This window comes from Pinus tabuliformis, chromosome 9, assembly GCF_031772625.1.
Source record: "Pinus tabuliformis cultivar Carrire ecotype Pingquan chromosome 9, CPIR1, whole genome shotgun sequence".
Classification (NCBI taxonomy): domain Eukaryota; kingdom Viridiplantae; phylum Streptophyta; class Pinopsida; order Pinales; family Pinaceae; genus Pinus; species Pinus tabuliformis.
Window position 1 is genome coordinate 1,844,342,840 of NC_142307.1, and position 18,197 is coordinate 1,844,361,036.

The following is an 18,197-nucleotide window of genomic DNA, read 5'->3' on the forward strand; positions in this document are numbered from 1 at the left end:
AGAGAGAGAGAGAGAGAGAGAGAGTGAAGATGTGAGAGAGAGGAGAGAGGGAGGTAAGAATAAAGACACAGAGAGAGAAAGGTGGAGAGAGAGAGAGAGAGGGAGTGATAAGGGAGATGGCAAGAGAGGGAGGGAAGAGAGCAGGAGGGAAGAGAGATAGAAGGGGGGAGAGAGGGGGAGAAGGGGAAGAGAGAGGGTGATGGATAGGGAGGGAAAGATAGATAGATAAGGAGAAAGAGTGTGTATGTTTTTGGGGTGATATAGAGATAAAAAAAAAAAGAGACAAATGACTATAGAGATATATATGGAAGGTGAAGAGAGGGAAGAAGAGAGAGATATATAGATATGGAGGGAGAGAACATGTGTGTTTGGGGGGAGGTGAGATATAGAGACAAAGAAGTAGAGATAGAGGGAGATATATATATATATATATATATATATATATATATATATATATATATAGATGGAGGGGGGAGAGAAGGAATAAGATTTCTTGCACTATATGCATTGATTTCAGTGTAGATGGTGATTTCTAATCCTATTTGATTGCTTGCATTGAAGGAGTTAAACTAAAGGAGAGGGGAGGAGAATGAAAAGAGAAAGAAGGAGAGGAGTGAGAGCGGGAGAGAAATTTAATATATAAAAGGTGAGACACAAATATGGAGGGGTGAGAGAGGGGGGGAGAGAAAATTAGAGAGGGAGGGAGATAGTGACATGGTTGGAGGGCAGAGAGAGAGAGAGAGAGAGAGAGAGAGAGAGAGAGAGAGAGAGAGAGAGATGGGGGCGAGAGAGGGAGGTAGGGGGCATGAATCGCACTTGAATGCCTAAATGAAGAAACTAAAATTGAAACTTACCTATTCGCTTGAACTTATTCTTGAGCTCTGTGTTATGCTCATTACTGGTGATTTGAAAGTAGTAATTTCGATATGTGCTCTGATCCACAGGATTGGGTGGACTGGAAATGCCACTAGCAAGGATCGAAGTGAAGCCATCTGCCCTCTGCAACTTCCTGAAACCTTCCAAATCAATGCCCCCATCTCTGCTTTGCTATGCTATGCTATGAAGAGGTTAAGCATAGTACTTTGTTGGTCTGGTCGAATAGCTAGAACAATCTCTAAATCTATAGCTATTTTATACACTTTGATATGAAATCAATATGATTATTATATAATGCATAAATATAATATAATGGATCAATTAGTCCAATACCATGGCTTTGATTTATTAATATCATAATCTAATAGGATGACTTATCATAACAATGCTTGCTTTGTTTGAATATCTTGAGTCAACATCAACCAACCATACAGCTATATCTTAGGTCAATACTGTATCTTATTGTGGATGAATGGGTTTTGAATATTCATACATACTCTAGGAGACTGTAAATCAAAAACATGAATGTAGTTGATATTTATCAAGTTTTAATGGTGCCAAATATTGTCATCCAGCATGGAGATGGTATCATACATGATTTAGGACATGTAACAAAAAGAAGAGTCTTCCACAAAGAAGAAAAGGTGCAAAATCCATTTAACTAAACTAAGAATATATATATATATATATATATATATATATATATATATATATATATATATATATATATATATATAATCTAAGATTTTTCCTTCTAAGTTTTATAAGAGAAACAACAACCATATCACTTAAAATGGATCTCTCTCATGTTTTCTCATATTTTCACTTTAGACACTTCACTTATTCCTTTATATTATAAATTATGTCACAATAGAATTGTTGTAAATCAAAATGGTCGATTTCAAAAGAATATAAATTACTTTAATTTTTTGAAATAAAAATAATCTTGGCAAGACCTAAATCCTACCCCTTTATGGAGTACTAATAAGTTATTCTAAGTGGCATTGTTTTAATTGAATTAATTTACATAAATGTTATATTGTAAGTATGAAATTATAATTATATATATTAAAAATAAGAAAAACTCATTTGTGTAACCATTAAATCTATTTAAATTATAATATATAACTTATTTGTTAAATAAATAAGATATTATTAATATTTTTTAATTTTTAAAATTAATGTAAATATCTGAATGAAATGTTTTAGAAAAATACTAATGAACGGGTTTTGAATATTTATACCTCGAGAGACTATAAATCAGATTTTCCATCAAGTTGGGCTCAAGATTTCGTGTAACATGTTCTTACATACACCATAAAAAAAATCTATACACAACAATTACATGGTAACATAGCAGTGATATTTTATAGTTTATTTTATGCACCTGAAGGCTTTTAATAGCTTAGAGTCTATTACAATCTATCGTTCTCCCATTCATACTATTAAGATATAATTGGGAAGTATGAAAACATTGTTTTATCTCTAGTGGTAGATGTTTGTATCGTTAATATTTCTCTGATCCTAAGGTTAAGATAGGGGTTTTCCCCACACCCTAGGTCATATGTTACAATGCTTCTCCATGTCCTATGACATTCCTTCTATGTGACTTGATATCTCCACTTCGGATGACACCTAGGTTATGGAATACCATGGATCTGTCACCGCCTCATCCAATGATGGAGATAGATGGTTCAACTTCTTGGGTAACTATCTGCCTTGCACCCTCTCATATTGTTCGGTAATTTCGTCGTTCAGTGGTAGGGGTTTTGTTGGTGTGAAACTTGATTCTGGCATCTAGGGTTTCTTCCTTTGGGCAGTTTGCAGGTAAAGTCCACCACCCCTTATTTAATTACCCTTAGGTCTGTTACAATCTTACTCATTTGTTTCATGCAATATTATAATGATAGGTCTTCTTTGTCAGAGGTATGCTAGGGTCAGTCATGGTTTATTCAAGGCCATGGAATGAAATCTACTCGATTACCACGCCAGTTAGAGACTTCCCCCTACGTTCTCTCGATTAATATCTCTCCTTTGTTGTTGGCTAACAGGGTGACTTGTTCTATCTCAGGCTTGCGATGAGTAGAGGCTCGGTTCTTCCCTCTTCTAAGGTAAGGAATCTTTGGCCTTCCTAAGCACAATTTTGGTTTATCTACTAATTTCTAGGATTTATCCTACCATGAAAGTAACCCCTTTGTACCATCTTGGTTTCTTGCAGGTGTGCTTCCTGCTCGACTTCATTTTTAATAAATTGTAGTTGGACGTTCACAGTTGTTGTGACGTGCTCTTACCCCAGTGTTTGCCTCTTCTAGGTTGGTTTTTCATTTACCCTTTGCTTTTGGTTCCTGTTCAAATGTTTCCACTAACCGTTGTGGAGGGTTTCCCTTGTGGTTAAAATCAGAGTTTCGACAGTCTCTGGTTTTCATTTGAAACCGAGAAGGGTTTAATGTATTATGGCCTTTAGCATAGGAAATTTGTTGGTTTCCCAATAGTTACAACCCATGACCAGGGTGTTCGTTATGCTATTGTTATTTGTTATACTAGAAATTTTGCTATTACAATTTTGTTTCTTAAGAAAATAAGTTCTGACTTTCGGATATAAATTAAATTATAATTTCGCTCGGCCTGTTGTGTGAAAGGAACCTCATGTTCTCAAAAAATTTCTCACTTTAATTTTAGTTGGAATTCACATTATTTCTTACTCTATTTCTAATTTGATTAAAGGCAGTTACCAACCAGACCGTGTTGTAACATTTTGCCTCATATTGTAGATGTGCATACTGATTTTCATGATCTAATTACCTTTAATGTGTTTGTTTTCAAAGTAAGGTTGGGTTATACCAATACTATTTTTCTTTCTAGTTGAGCTATTCTCTATTATTTTTATTTAAATTGAATGACAAGGGTATGAAAAAAAAAATTATTTCACATAGTACTCACACGACATATATTGTTGTTGAAATTAGAGATTGTATGTATTATCTTTAATGTTGAACCTTTGAGCTTGAACTATTACTATATTTTTTTATGCATGTTCTATACTTACTCGACAGTAACGGGTCCAGAATTTCCTCGAGCCTGTCTCCACCCATGGGGACCTTACTTCACTATAACCTAGTTCTAGACCACTCCGGGATAAAACTAGGAGTTCAACTGCAACCCTTGACTCACTTCTTAGAGCTAGTGTATACTACCCATTTCTAGAGGGTTTGTTGCGATCTACGACTTGGATTCACTAACTAACTAGTTCCCCCTCACTACGATTTCTATATTAAGATTATAACCTTAAATAGGTTTAGGACTAGACATTTTACCCTTGACATGGTAAAATAAATCTTCAATTCTTAGCAATGGGTACTTATTTTTAATAGTTGATTTAGTCAATTTCCTATAGTCAATGCATAATTGTAAGGTTTCATCCTTCATCTTAACAAACAATATAGGAGCTTCGCAGGGTGACACACTTGGGCATATGTATCCCTTTTCAAGAAACTCTTGTAACTGTATTTGTAGTTATGTTAGTTCCAGAATATTCATGCGATAAGGAGGTTTCAAAACTGGTGTTTCTCCTAGGACCAATTCTATCGTAAAATCAATATCCATTTTTGGAGGCAGCCCTGGAATCTCCTCCATGAATACATCAACAAATTCATGAATGATCGAGATATTCTCCAGAGCGGCTCTTTTATTCCTAGAATTAGTATAACCCACTTGCACTACACAAATTTGACAACCTTTCCGAATAAAATTCCCTATTTGATGGGTTCTAATTGGTCATAATTTTATGCCTCTTTTAATGCGCTGGATCTCTTCTCTAACACCTTCATCAGTGAGGAAACTAATGGTTTCCTCTTTGTAGTTTACTAAGCACCAATGATTTTCTAGCTAGTCCATCCCTATCAACATATGGTAAAATCCTAAAGGCAGCAGGTTTAGATTCACCTTGATTTGTTGTCCTCCTATCTCGATATGACATTCTTCCACCTTGGCAAATACTATCTGCTTTGCTCTAGTGGCTAGTTGTACTAGCCATGGGTTCCTAAATTTAATACTGTTCAGATGACACATCTCAACTAATTTCAGATTAACATAGCTTAAGCTTCCACCAGAATCTATCAAAATAGAAACAGGATGATGAACTAATTTACCTTCAAATTCCACCATCGTTGGCTGATATTCAACTTGATGATCTTCCAATGCAACATTGATTCACGGTATTCTCCTTACCACCTCCCCACGAGTAGAGGCTTCATATATATTAGATGTTGGCTCTCTTCTGGCATGGTGAGGAATTTTTTTATAATAATGGAGCTCCCCATAGCCCCAACATTGTAAAGGAGGTTTATGTAGTTGATTCTGTTCTAGCTTGTTGGACGTCTCTATTCTTCTGGTTTTTCTTTATGCTCGAAGTTTTTGCGGATTTTTCCCAAAAGGTCCATTTGGTAGCTTCTTATGTGTAGTCTTATTTCCAATCATTTTAGCTCTTTTGGCATTTTGAAAAACCTTATTCCCTTTTCTATTTGGCCCTCCCTTGCTGGCATCACCTTTTTGTCTCATATGTTGATAGCATATTCGATCTTTTCAGATAGCCTAATACATGGACTTTGGATTTTCAAATTCCAATCTTTCCTTCATGAAAATCGATAAATTGTTGATAAAAAGTTTCACTTTAGCTTTCTCCTTCCAAATATAATGAATATATTGTAATGAGGTAAACTTGGTTATAAATTGATCCATGGACTAGTGTCCGAACTTCAAGCCATGAAATTCTTTCTCCTTTTTTCAAAGAACCATTCTTCAGATACTCATTTTTAAGCTATCTCTGAAAATGTCCCCATGTTACCTCTTTCTCATCCACTCCCTGAATAATTTTAATCTCCTCCCACCATAAAGTGCATTTACCTTGTAGCTAATAGATTGCTAATTGAGCCTTCAGGTTGTCATCGTATTCATAAATATGGAAATATTTGTTAATATTAATTAACCAAGCTTTGGAGGCTTCTTTCGCCTCTCCATCAAGTGTTGGAGGTTTAGTTTTATCAAACTCTCCTTGCATTTATATATGAGGTCTCTTATTCCCTTTACCTCTCGAATAATTTTCAGATTCCTCTTCATTATCAATTCTACCTCGTTCCACCTCCACATTGTCCTCCCCTTGTCGATACATTTCTCCTATGTTTCCATCTTCTGGATTGGGGTTTTTATTTGTTTGATTCTATATATCTAAGAGACTTTTAATTATTCTCTCTTGTTCTAGCCTTAGTCGCTCATTATCGACCCTTAAGTTTGTCATTTCAACAACATGTTCGTGTCGTGACTTTCTCCCCCTAACTGAACCCACATTTCAGGATTAGCTTTTGTATGTATTAATGGTCAAGATACCCCTGTTGATCTTCTAGGTGGAGTGATTCCTTCTCCCCTCCTCATTCTGCTCCTTATCTATGCATCATTATATTTTTTATTTCAAAATTTCACAATAGGACACAATGTCATAACCATGGTGCTTTGATAACACTTGTAACATGTTCTCACATACACCATAAACAAAAAATTATACACAACAATTACATGTCCATCTTGAATCCCACAATAAACATGGTAACATAGTAGTTATATTTTATAGTTTATTTTATGGAGTCGAAGGCTTTTAATAATTTAGATTATATTACTATCTACCCTCACTCCCATTCATATTGTTAATATATAATTGGGTGGTATGGAAATATTGTTCATCTTTAGTGGCAGATGTTTTTATGTTTAATATTTCTCCGATCCTAAAGTTAATATAGGGATTCTCCTCACACCATAGGCCATATGTTATGAAGTTTCTCAATGGCTCGCAAAATTCCTTCGATGTGACTCGATACCTCCACTTTATATGACACCTCAGTTACAAAAGACAGTGGAGATAAATGGTTCAAATTATTGGGTAATTACCAGCCTCGTAACCTCTCGGCTTGTTTGGTCATTTCGTCAATCAGTAGTTGGGTTTCTAGCGGTCTACAGCTTCGTTTCGACATCTAGGGTTTCTTCTTGTTGGTAGTTTGCAGTAAACTCCACCACCCCTCATTCAATTACCCTCGGATCTGCTACAATGTTGCACATTTTTTTCATGCATGATTATAATGATAGATCTTGTTTGTCACATGTATGCCCTGTTTATTCAAGGCCAAGGAAAGGAATCTACTTGATTACCAAGTCAGTCATAGACTTCCCCCTGCATTGTCTCAATTAACTGCCCCCCTTTTTTGTTGTCTAACAATGTGACTTGTTGTATATCAGGCTTGTGATGAGTAGAGGCCCGATTCTTCCCTCTTCTAACGTAAGGAATCTCTGGTCTTCCTAAGCATAATTTTGTTTTATCTGCTAATTTCCAAGATTTATCCTACCATTGAAATAGCCTCTTTGTACCCTATTATATACTTGTAGGTTTTCTTCCCACTCGACTTCATTTTTAATAGAATTATAGTTGGAAATTCATGGTTGTCATGACTTGCTCTTAACCTAATGTTTGCCTCTTCCAATTTGTTTTTCATTTCCCCTTTACTTGGGGTTCCTCTTCAAATGTTTCCACGAACCCTTGTGGTTAAAATAAGAGTTTTGAAAATTTATAGTTGTCATTGGAAACCATAAAGGACTTAATATATTATAGCCTTTAGCATATGAAATTTTTTGGTTTTCAAGCAGTTACAACCAATGACGAGGGTATTCGTTGTAATATTGTTAACCATTATATTGGAAATTTTGATATTGTAATTTTTTTTCTTAAGAGCAGAAGTTTTGACTTTTGTATGTAAATTAAATTTAATGTAGCTTGACCTGTTGTGTGGAAGGAATACCATGTATTGGTCCTCAGCAACTTTCTCACTTAAAGTTTAGCCGGAATTCGCACTATGACTTACCATATTTCTAATTTGAGTAAAGGTAGTTACTATCCAAACCATGTTGTAAGATTTTTCCTCATATTATAAATGTGTGGATTGATTCTCATGGTCTAATTAACTTTATTGTGTTTGTGTTTAAAGGAAGGTCAAGTTCGACCGACACTATTTTTCTTTTTGGTTTAGCTATTCTATGTTATCTTTATTTAAAATAAATAATTACGTAATGCACAGAATTTATATTTCACACAATACTCACATGATACATGTATTGTTGTTGCAATTAGAGTTTTTATGTATTATCTTTAATGTCGAACCTTCGAGCTTGAACTCTTATTATATTTTTTTGTATGATTGTTCTTTACATACCCAACAGTAATGGGTCTCGAATTTCGTCAAGTATGTTTCCACCCATGGGGTCCTTATGTCACTGTAGCCAAGTTATGGGCCACTCTAGGATAAAAATGGAAGGTGAACCAGAACCCTTGGCTTACTTCTTAGAGCTAGTTTCTACCACCTATTTCCATAGGATTTGTTGCACTGTATGATTTGGATTCACTAATTACGTAATTTCCTTCCCTTTTGTTTTCTACAACTAAACAGTTCCCTTTCACTACGATTTATATAGTAAAATAATAACCTTAAATAGGTTTGGGACTAGCCATTTTCTATTTTTCATGTTCAATCATATGTAATGCATATTTCTACTAAAAGGAATTGATAAAAAATTTCCCTATCAAATCAGAAAAATAGTTATTTCAAGACAGAATTCATTGTAAGGAAATAGAACCACATACAAACATAAATTCTAGAAGAAATACTCACACTTATCTAAACTAGCTTAGGTTTTTCTCAGAAACTCAACTGGGACAGGTCACACCACCCTTACAATGAGATCGAAAATCACGTGTGCTTCCTGCACGGATTCATTTTTAATAAATTGTAGTTGGATGTCCACAGTTGTTATGACGTGCTCTTACCCCAGTGTTTTCCTCTTACAGGTTGGTTTTTCGTTTACCCTTTGATTTTGGTTCTTGTTCAAATGTTTCCACTAACCCTTGTGAAGGGTTTCCCTTGTGGTTAAAATCAGAGCTTCAACAGTCTCTAGTTTTCGTTGGAATCTGAGAAGGGTTTAATGTATTATGGCCTTTAGCATAGGAAATTTATTGGTTTCCCAATAGTTACAACCCATGACCAGGGTATTCGTTATGATATTGTTATCTATTATATTAGAAATTTCGCTATTGCAATTTTTTTCTCAAGAAAATAAGTTTTGACTTTCGGATGTAAATTAAATTATAATTTTTCTTTGCCTGCTGTGTGAAAGGAATCTCATGTTCTCAATAATTTTCTCACTTAAATTTTAGCTGGAATTCACACTATGTCTTACTGTATTTCTAATTTGATTAAAGGTAGTTACCAGGAATACCGTGTTGTAACATTTTGCCTCATATTATAAATATGTTTACTGATTTTCATGATCTAATTACCTTTAAGGTGTTTTTTTCAAAGTAAGGTTGGGTTCGACCAATACTATTTTTCTTTCTAGTTTAGCTATTCTCTATTATTTTTATTTAAATTGAATAACGAGGGTATGAACAAAATTTTTGTTTCACACAGTACTCACACGACATATATTGTTGTTGCAATTAGAGATTGTATGTATTATCTTTAATGTTTAACCTTCGATCTTGAACTATTACTATATTTTTTTATGCATGTTCTATACTTACCCGATGGTAATGGGTTTGCAATTTCCTCGGGCCTATCTCTGCCCATGGGAACCTTACTTCACTGTAGCCTAGTTCTAGACCACTCTGGGATAAAACTAGGAGTTCAACCGCAACCCCTGACTCACTTCTTAGAGCTAGTGTATACTACCCATTTCCAGAGGGTTTGGTGTGATCTACGACTTGGATTCACTAACTAAATAATTCCCCCTGACTACTATTTCTATATTAAAATGATAACCTTAAATAGGTTTGGGACTAGCCATTTTCTATTTTTCATGTTGAGTCACGCGTAAAACATATTTCTACTAAAAAGAATTGATAATAAATTTCCCTATCAAATCAGAAAATTAATTAATTCAAGATAGAATTCACTGTAAGGAAACAAAACCACACAAACATAAATTCTAGAATTAATAGTCACATCTATTTGAACTAGCTTAGGGTTTTCCTAGAAACTCAACCAAGAAAGGTCGCACCAACTTTCCAACGAGATTGGAAATCACGTCCGATTCTCTCCCCAGCTCCTTGCTTCCAAAACGGTCAGATAAATAGCAACTATGTAGTCAATTCTCAAGCTTCAGGACCCCGTGGAGCCAATAATTTTATAGACTTAAGTCAGTTTGGGAGATTTCCACTAGCTCTAGTCTAGCTGAAAAAATGCCCCATGGCAACGTTCTTCCCAACTTCAGATGAGATGATAAATTTTCTTTCATCCTCTCTCTTTAGATGTTTAATTTTTTTCTAGCTAACCCCTTCTTTTTCCCACTAAGATTATTTTAACCTCCTGAGAAAGAGAGAATTGTAACTGTCAGTAACCATCTAAAAGTTCATGAATTCATTTTGGACCTTTTCATGAGTTTCCGAGATTCACCAAAACCCTTCATTCATTTAATAATATATAATTACTTAAATATCAAGCTCCATTTAGGCTTTTAAACTAATCCCTTACTTGTTTAAGTCTTATTTAGTAAAAGTAGGAGAGTAAATGGAAAACATTCATAATAAACGAGAGTGTTACCTCTCCCCCTCCATGTGCAGAACACCATCCTCGAGGTTCATGCTTGTTCTCAGAACATATCAGGTTATGCTTGTTGATAAATTTTTCATCTTCCCATGTAGCCCCCTCTGTGCTAAAGTGCTTCCACTGCACTTTAACATGGGTGATAGATTTCCTTTGCAATCTTGTTTCTCTTTGGTTGAGAATACGCAGACTTTCTACTGGAAACTCTTCGTCTTGTTCAACCTGTTCCACAACATAGAACTCCTTTAGTCTATTGAATCATCAGATCAATACGTATACTTTATAACTTAACATGAAGTTTCCTATACATTCTTCCAACTTATAATATGTTTGGGATCATACACATATCTCTTTAACAGGGAAACGTGAAACACATTATGAATTCATATGTGACTTCGTAAGGCGAGTTGATACACAGTAGGTCTGATCCTTTCCAATATCTGGAAAGGTCCAAAATATCAGGGTGCTAATTTTGTACAACTTCCCCAACAAGATCACCTACATGGAATTATCGATAGGTCCATTATTTATGAGCATGGGTTTTATGTCAACCTTGCAAAACCTTTAAGTTTTTCCGCACTTGTTTTAATACATGCTCCATTTCCAGCAACATGTCAGGTCCTAACATTAGCTTGTCTTTAGGGCTACTCCAATTAGTAGGTATTCTACATCTTTTCCCATCCATTACTTCAAAAGGACTCATTTTTAATGATTCATGGTAACTATTATTGTATGAAAACTCTACTAAATGAAGGTACTCCTACCATTTCGTTCGCTGCTACATCACATACATTCATAACATATCTTCAAACACTTGATTCACTTTTTAAATTTTCCCATCTATTTTTGGATGGTATGTAGTACTTAATTGAATTTGTGTACCCAGCTGAGTAAAGAGAGGTTTCCAAAATACAGATCCCATGTAATCTGAATACTTCCTTCATAAATATATCTGCAATTTAGGCAGTTTTGTATGTAGATTTAATAGGTATGAAATGGGCTACCTTTCTCAATTTATCCACTACTACCATGATAGAGCCATTTTGCTTCTTTGATATGGGTAACCGGGTTATAAAATCTAGTGTAATCATATCCCACTTCCATTCATGTATGGCCATTGGATGAAGCAATACAGTAGGATGCTGGTGCTCACATTTAACCTACTGGCATTCTAAACACTTGGCCAAATACTCAGAAATATCTTTCCTCATGCCAGGCCAAAAATACCCATTATTAACTATAGAAAATAATTTCTAATATATGGGGTGGGCAACATAAGGGCTTCGTGGAATTCATCCAGTATAAACTACTTAGTTGACCCTTGGTTAGGCACATATACTCCACCATTGAAGGTTAATAAATTGTTCCTATTTATACCAAATTCACATGGTGTTCTCGTATTTTTTTTTGCTTTCTTTGCTTCCATAAAAACATATATTTAGGGTCCTTTAAAGCAACCCTTTTAATTTGTTCAGAAAAGTAAAATTCCACCTGAGTGTAGAAAACTGCATACACATAGTCTAAATTCCTACTTAATGCATCAACCACATGATTTTCCTTTCTTCTTAGGTGTTTAATCTCAAAATCAAATTCGCCAAGGAAAGCAGTCCACTTAGCTTGACATTCACTTTAAGTTATGTTTCTTAAATAAGTTGGTAAAACTACTATGATTTGTCATTAATAAAAATATTTTCGTAGCAGATAATGTCACCAAACCTTTAGAGCATGTGCTATAGAAGTCAACTCCATATCATAAGCAGAATATCGCTGCTCATGCTCCTTCAACTTATAGTATTTATAAGTGATTAACTTTCCCTCATGCATCAAAACACCTCCCACTCCTTGACAGGCATCCGTGAAAATAGTAAAATCTTTCTCCGGGTCTGAAATTTGTAGCACAAAGGTGGTTTTTAATAATTGTTTCAACCTTTCAAAACTATACTCCCATTATTTAAGTGCTAATATATGTCCCTTTTGATCTTGATAAAAATCACATTTACTGAATTTGGCGTAAACTTGATTTTCTCTTAAGGTTTGCAGCACCATCCAGAGGTGTTCTTGGTGTTCTTTCAATTTTTTCGAATAAATCTAAATATCATCAGTAAAAATCAGTATGAATTTGTCCAAACAGGAGTGTAATATATTTTTTTATCAGGCTCATAAATGTTGTTGGGGCATTGGTGAGCCCGAATGGCAACACAACAAATTCATAATGACCATAACGGGTTCTCAATGTTTTTTTGTATATATCCTCCTCTTTAATCCTTATTTGGTGATATCCTGATCGTAAATCATTTTTTGAGAATATGAAGACACCCTTGGCATGGTAAAATAAATCTTCAATTCTTAGCAATTGGTACTTATTTTTAATAGTTGATTTTTTTAGTTGCCTATAGTCAATGCATAATTGTAAGGTTCCATCCTTCATCTTAACAAACAATACAGGGGCTTCGCAGGGTGACAAACTTGGGCATATGTATCCCTTTTCAAGAAAGTCTTGTAACTATATTTTTGGTTATGTTAGTTCCAGAATATTCATGCGATAACGAGCTTTGAAAATGGGGGTTTCTCCTGGGACCAATTCTATCGTGAAATCAATATCCATTTTTGGAGGCATCCCTAGAATATCCTCCACGAATACATCAAAAAATTCATGAATGATCAAGATATTCTCCAGAGCGGCTCTTTTATTCCTAGAGTTAGTATAACCCACTTGCACTACACAAATTTGACAACCTTTATGGATACATTTCCCTATTTGATGGGTTGTAATTGGTCACAATTTTATGCCTCTTTTAATGCATTGGATATCTTCTCTAACACCTTCATCAGTGAGGAAAATGATGGTTTTCTCTTCGTAGTTTACTACGCACCGATAGGTTTAGATTCACCTTGATTTGTTGTCCTCCTATCTTGATAGGACATTCCTCCACCTTGGCAGATACTATCTGCTTTTCTCTAGTGGCCAGTTGTACTAGCCATGGGTTCCTAAATTTATATTGTTCATATGACACATCTCAACTAATTTCATATTAACATAACTTAAGCTTGCACCAGAATATATCAAAATAGAAACAGGACGATTAACTAATTTACCTTCAAATTCCACCATCGTTGGCTGATATTCAACCTGATGATCTTCCAATGCACATTGATTCACAGTATTCTCCTTGCCACCTCCCCACGAGTAGAGGCTTCCTATATATTGGATGTTGGCTCTCTTCTGGCATGGTGAGGAAAATTTTTATAATAATGGGGCTCCCCATAGCCCCAACATTGTAAAGGAGGTTTATGCAGTTGATTCTATTCTAGCTTGCTCGATGTCTCTGTTTTTTTGGTTTTTCTTTATGCTCGAAGTTTTTGCGGATTTTTCCCAGAAGGTCCATTTGGTTGCTTCCCATGTGTAATCTTATTTCCAACCATTTTAGCACTTTTGGAATTTTGAGAACCCTTCTTCCCTTTTCTATTTGGCCCTCCCTTGCTGGCATCACCTTTGTGTCTCATATTCTGATAGCAGATTCGAGCTTTTCTGGTAGCCTCATCCATGGACTTTGGATTTTTAAATTCCAGTCTTTCCTTGATGAAAATCGGAAAATTGTTGATAACTTTGCACTTTAGCTTTCTCCTTCCAAATATAATGAATATATTGTAATAAGGAGGTAAGCTTGGTTATAAATTTATCACGGTATTCTCCTTGACACCTCCCCACAAGTAGAGGCTTCCAATATATTGGATGTTGGTTGTCTTCTAGTATGGTGATTTGCTATAATAATGGGGCTCCCCATAGCCCCAACATTGTAAAGGAGGTTTATGCAATTGATTCTGTTCTAGCTTTCTCGATGTATCTATTTTCTAGTTTTTCTTTATGCTCGGATTTTTTGCAAATTTTTCCGAAAATGTCCATTTGGTTGCTTCCTATGTGTAGTGTTATTTCCAATCATTTTAGCACTTTTGGCATCTTGAAAACCCTTCTTCCCTTTTCTATTTGGCCCTCCCTTGCTGGCATCACCTTTTTGTCTCATATGCTGATAGCAAATTCGAGCTTTTCGGATAGCCTCATCCATGGACTTTGGATTTTTAAATTCCAGTCTTTCCTTGATGAAAATCGGTAAATTGTTGATAAAACATTGCACTTTAGCTTTCTCCTTCCGAATATAGTGAATATATTGTAAAAAGGAGGTAAAATTGGCTATAAATTTATCCATGGACTCGAAGGCTTTTAATAGTTTAGAGTTTATGAAAACATTGTTAATCTTTAGTGGCAGATGTTTTTATGGTTAATATTTCTCCGATCCTAAATTTAACATAGGGGTTCTCCCCACACCCTAGGCCATACGTTACCAAGTTTCTCAATGGATCGCAACATTCCTTCGATGTGACTCGATACCTCCACTTCGGATGACACCTCAGTTACAGAAGACAATGGATGTCACCACCTCACACAACAGTGGAGATAAATGGTTTGACTTCTTGGGTAAGTACCAGCCTCATAACCTCTCAGCTTGTTTAGTTATTTCGTCAATCAGCAATTGGGTTTCTAGTGGTCTACATATTGGTTTCGGTGACTAGGGTTTCTTCCTCTCGGTAGTTTGCAGGTAAACTACACCACCCCTCATTCAATTGCCATCAAATCTGCTACAATGTTGCACATTTTTTTCATGCATGATTATAATGACATATCTTGTTTGTCATAGATATGCCCTGTTTATTCAAGGCCAAGGAATCTACTCGATTACTAGGTCAATCATAGACTTCCCCCTGCATTGTCTTGATTAATAGCCCCCTTTTGTTGTTGTCTAACAACGTGACTTGTTCTATATCAGGATTGTGATTAGCAGAGGTCCGGTTCTTCCCTCTTCTAATGTAAGGAATCGTTGGCCTTCCTAAGCACAATTTTGTTTTATTTGCTAATTTCCAAGATTTATCCTACCATGAAAATAACCCCTTTCTACCCTCTTAGCTACTTGCAGGTTTTCTTCCCACTCGACTTCATTTTTAATAAAATTGTAGTTGGAGTTTCATGGTCGTTGTGACTTTCTCTTACCCTGATATTTGCCTCTTCTAGGTTGGTTTTCGTTTCCCCTTTACTTGGGGTTCCTTTTCAAATGTTTCCACTAACCCTTGTAGTTAAAATCGGAGTTTTGACAGTTTATGTTGCCATTGGAAACCCTAAAGGGCTTAATATATTATGGCCTTTAGCATAGGAAATTTGTTTGTTTCTGAGCAGTTACAACCCGTGACCAGGGTTTTCGTTGTAATATTGTTAACCATTATATTGGAAATTTCGCTATTGTAACTTTTTTTCTTAAGAACAGAAGTTTTGACTTTTCTATGTAAATTAAATTTAATGTTGCTTGACCTATTGTGTGGAAGGAATATCATGTATTGGCCCTCAACAACTTTATCACTTAAATTTTAGTCGAATTCACACTATGACTTAATGTATTTCTAATGTGAGTAAAGGTAATTACTATCCAAACCATGTTGTAAGATTTTTCCTCATATTCTAAATGTGTGGATTGATTCTCATGGTCTAATTAAATTTAATATGTTTGTTTTTAAAGGAAGGTCAAGTTCGACCGACACTGTTTTTCCTTTTGGTTTAGCTATTCTCTATTATCTTTATTTAAAATAAATAATGAGGGCATGCATAGACTTTATATTTCACACAATACTCACATGACAGATGTATTGTTGTTGCAATTATAGTTTTTATGTATTATCTTTAATGTTGAACCTTTGAGCTTGAAATGTTATTATATTTTTTTGTATGCTTGTTCTATACGTACTCGACAGTAATGGGTCTCGAAACATCCTCGGGCGTTTTTCCAACCATGGGGTCCTTATCTCACTGTAGCCAAGTTATGGGCCACTCTGGGAAAAAAAGTGAAGGTAAACAAGAACCCTTGGCTTACTTCTTAAAGCTAGTTTCTACTACCCATTTCCATAAGGTTTGTTGCACTGTACGATTTGGATTCACTAACTACATAATTTCCTTCCCTTTTGTTTTCTACAAATAAACAGTTCCCTTTCACTACGATTTATATAGTAAAATAATAACCTTAAATAGGTTTGGGACTAGCCAATTTCTACTTTTCATGTTCAATCATACGTAATGCATATTTCTACTAAAAGGAATTGATAAAAAATTTCCCTATCAAATAAAAAAAAATAGTTATTTCAAGACAGAATTCATTGTAAGGAAACATAACCACATACAAACATAAATTCTAGAAGAAATACTCACACTTATCTAAACTAGCTTAGGTTTTTCCTAGAAACTCAACTAGGAAAGGTCACACCACCCTTGCAACGAGATCAAAAATCACGTCTAATTGCCCCCATTAGATCCTTGCTTCCAGAGTGGTTAGATAAGCAGTGATTCTCTTGTCAATTCTCAAGTTTCAAGACCCCATCTAGCACAAAATTTTACGGACTTAAGTCAGTTCAGGAGATTTCCACATGCTCTAGTCAAGCTCAAGAAATACTCCATGGTAGCATCCTATCTAGCTTCATATGAGCTAATAAATTGTCGTTCACCCTGTCTCTTTAGGTGTTTTATCTTTTTATAGGTAACCCCTTCTTTTCCCCACTAAGATTATTTTAACGTCCAGGGAAAGAGAGAATTGTAACTGTCACTAACCTTATCGAAGTTCAAGAATTCATTTTGGACCTTTTCGTGAGTTTCCAAGCTTCACCAAAACCTTTTATTCATTTAATAATAAAATAATTACTTAAATATCAAGATCCATTTATGATTTTCAACTAAGCCCTTACTTGTTTAAGTCTTATATAATAAAAGTAAGAAATGGTAAATGGAAAATATTCACAATAGGTGGGGTTGTTACAGGTCGAAATCAGACAAAGAGATGTCGAGAATGCAACCATGAAGCAACGAATGAGGAAAAGGAAGAAAATATAAAAATGAGGGAAAAAGAATGATTTATGGAACAAAGTCACCTACATTGATCCAACTTAGGGACAATTGAACGTTGAATATTATAGAACCTTTCTTTGGTTAGATTCTAAAATATTATAGAATGCCTCTCATCGAAATTCTGGATGAAAGTCATTACAAGTCCACCCATTGTGCTTAGTCTTAGTCTTTGAAACAAATTATTCCCCAAAACCATTTTAGTCTTTGAAACAAATTATTCCCCAAAACCGCTTTTGAGAGGGGAGGGGTTTGGGTTGTTCGATAGTGGATTTGAAGGCAGTTTTGCTAGCCATGTGTTAGAGGCGATTTTCCAATATGGCATCCTCCCTCCTCTTTTCAAATTTCGAGGTTCTCGACAGTGAATATGAGATCGCTTAAGATCTCTTGATCTAATCTATCGACTATTTACTCAAAGTGTAAGATGAGTAAATAGATCCAAACTTTGAATTTTATTAACTAAAAATCAAATAGTTTCTACCATCAAGTATGTTCAAAATAATTTTGAATATTCACTCATTTTTTAATTTGCATAACTACAAAATTTTTCCAAATTCGCAAAACATTATCGAAATTCGGTAATATAGTTTTATTCTTTCAATAAAATGCCAAATTTTTCATAGCTAAATATTTTGTTTTAAAAGGTTTGCACCTCCACAGATTTTCTCCCTTTCCGCACTCATTAGATCCTAGATTATGATGGATCTAAGATGATTTAATATTAGTAATGTGAGATGTATCATGAGGTAAGT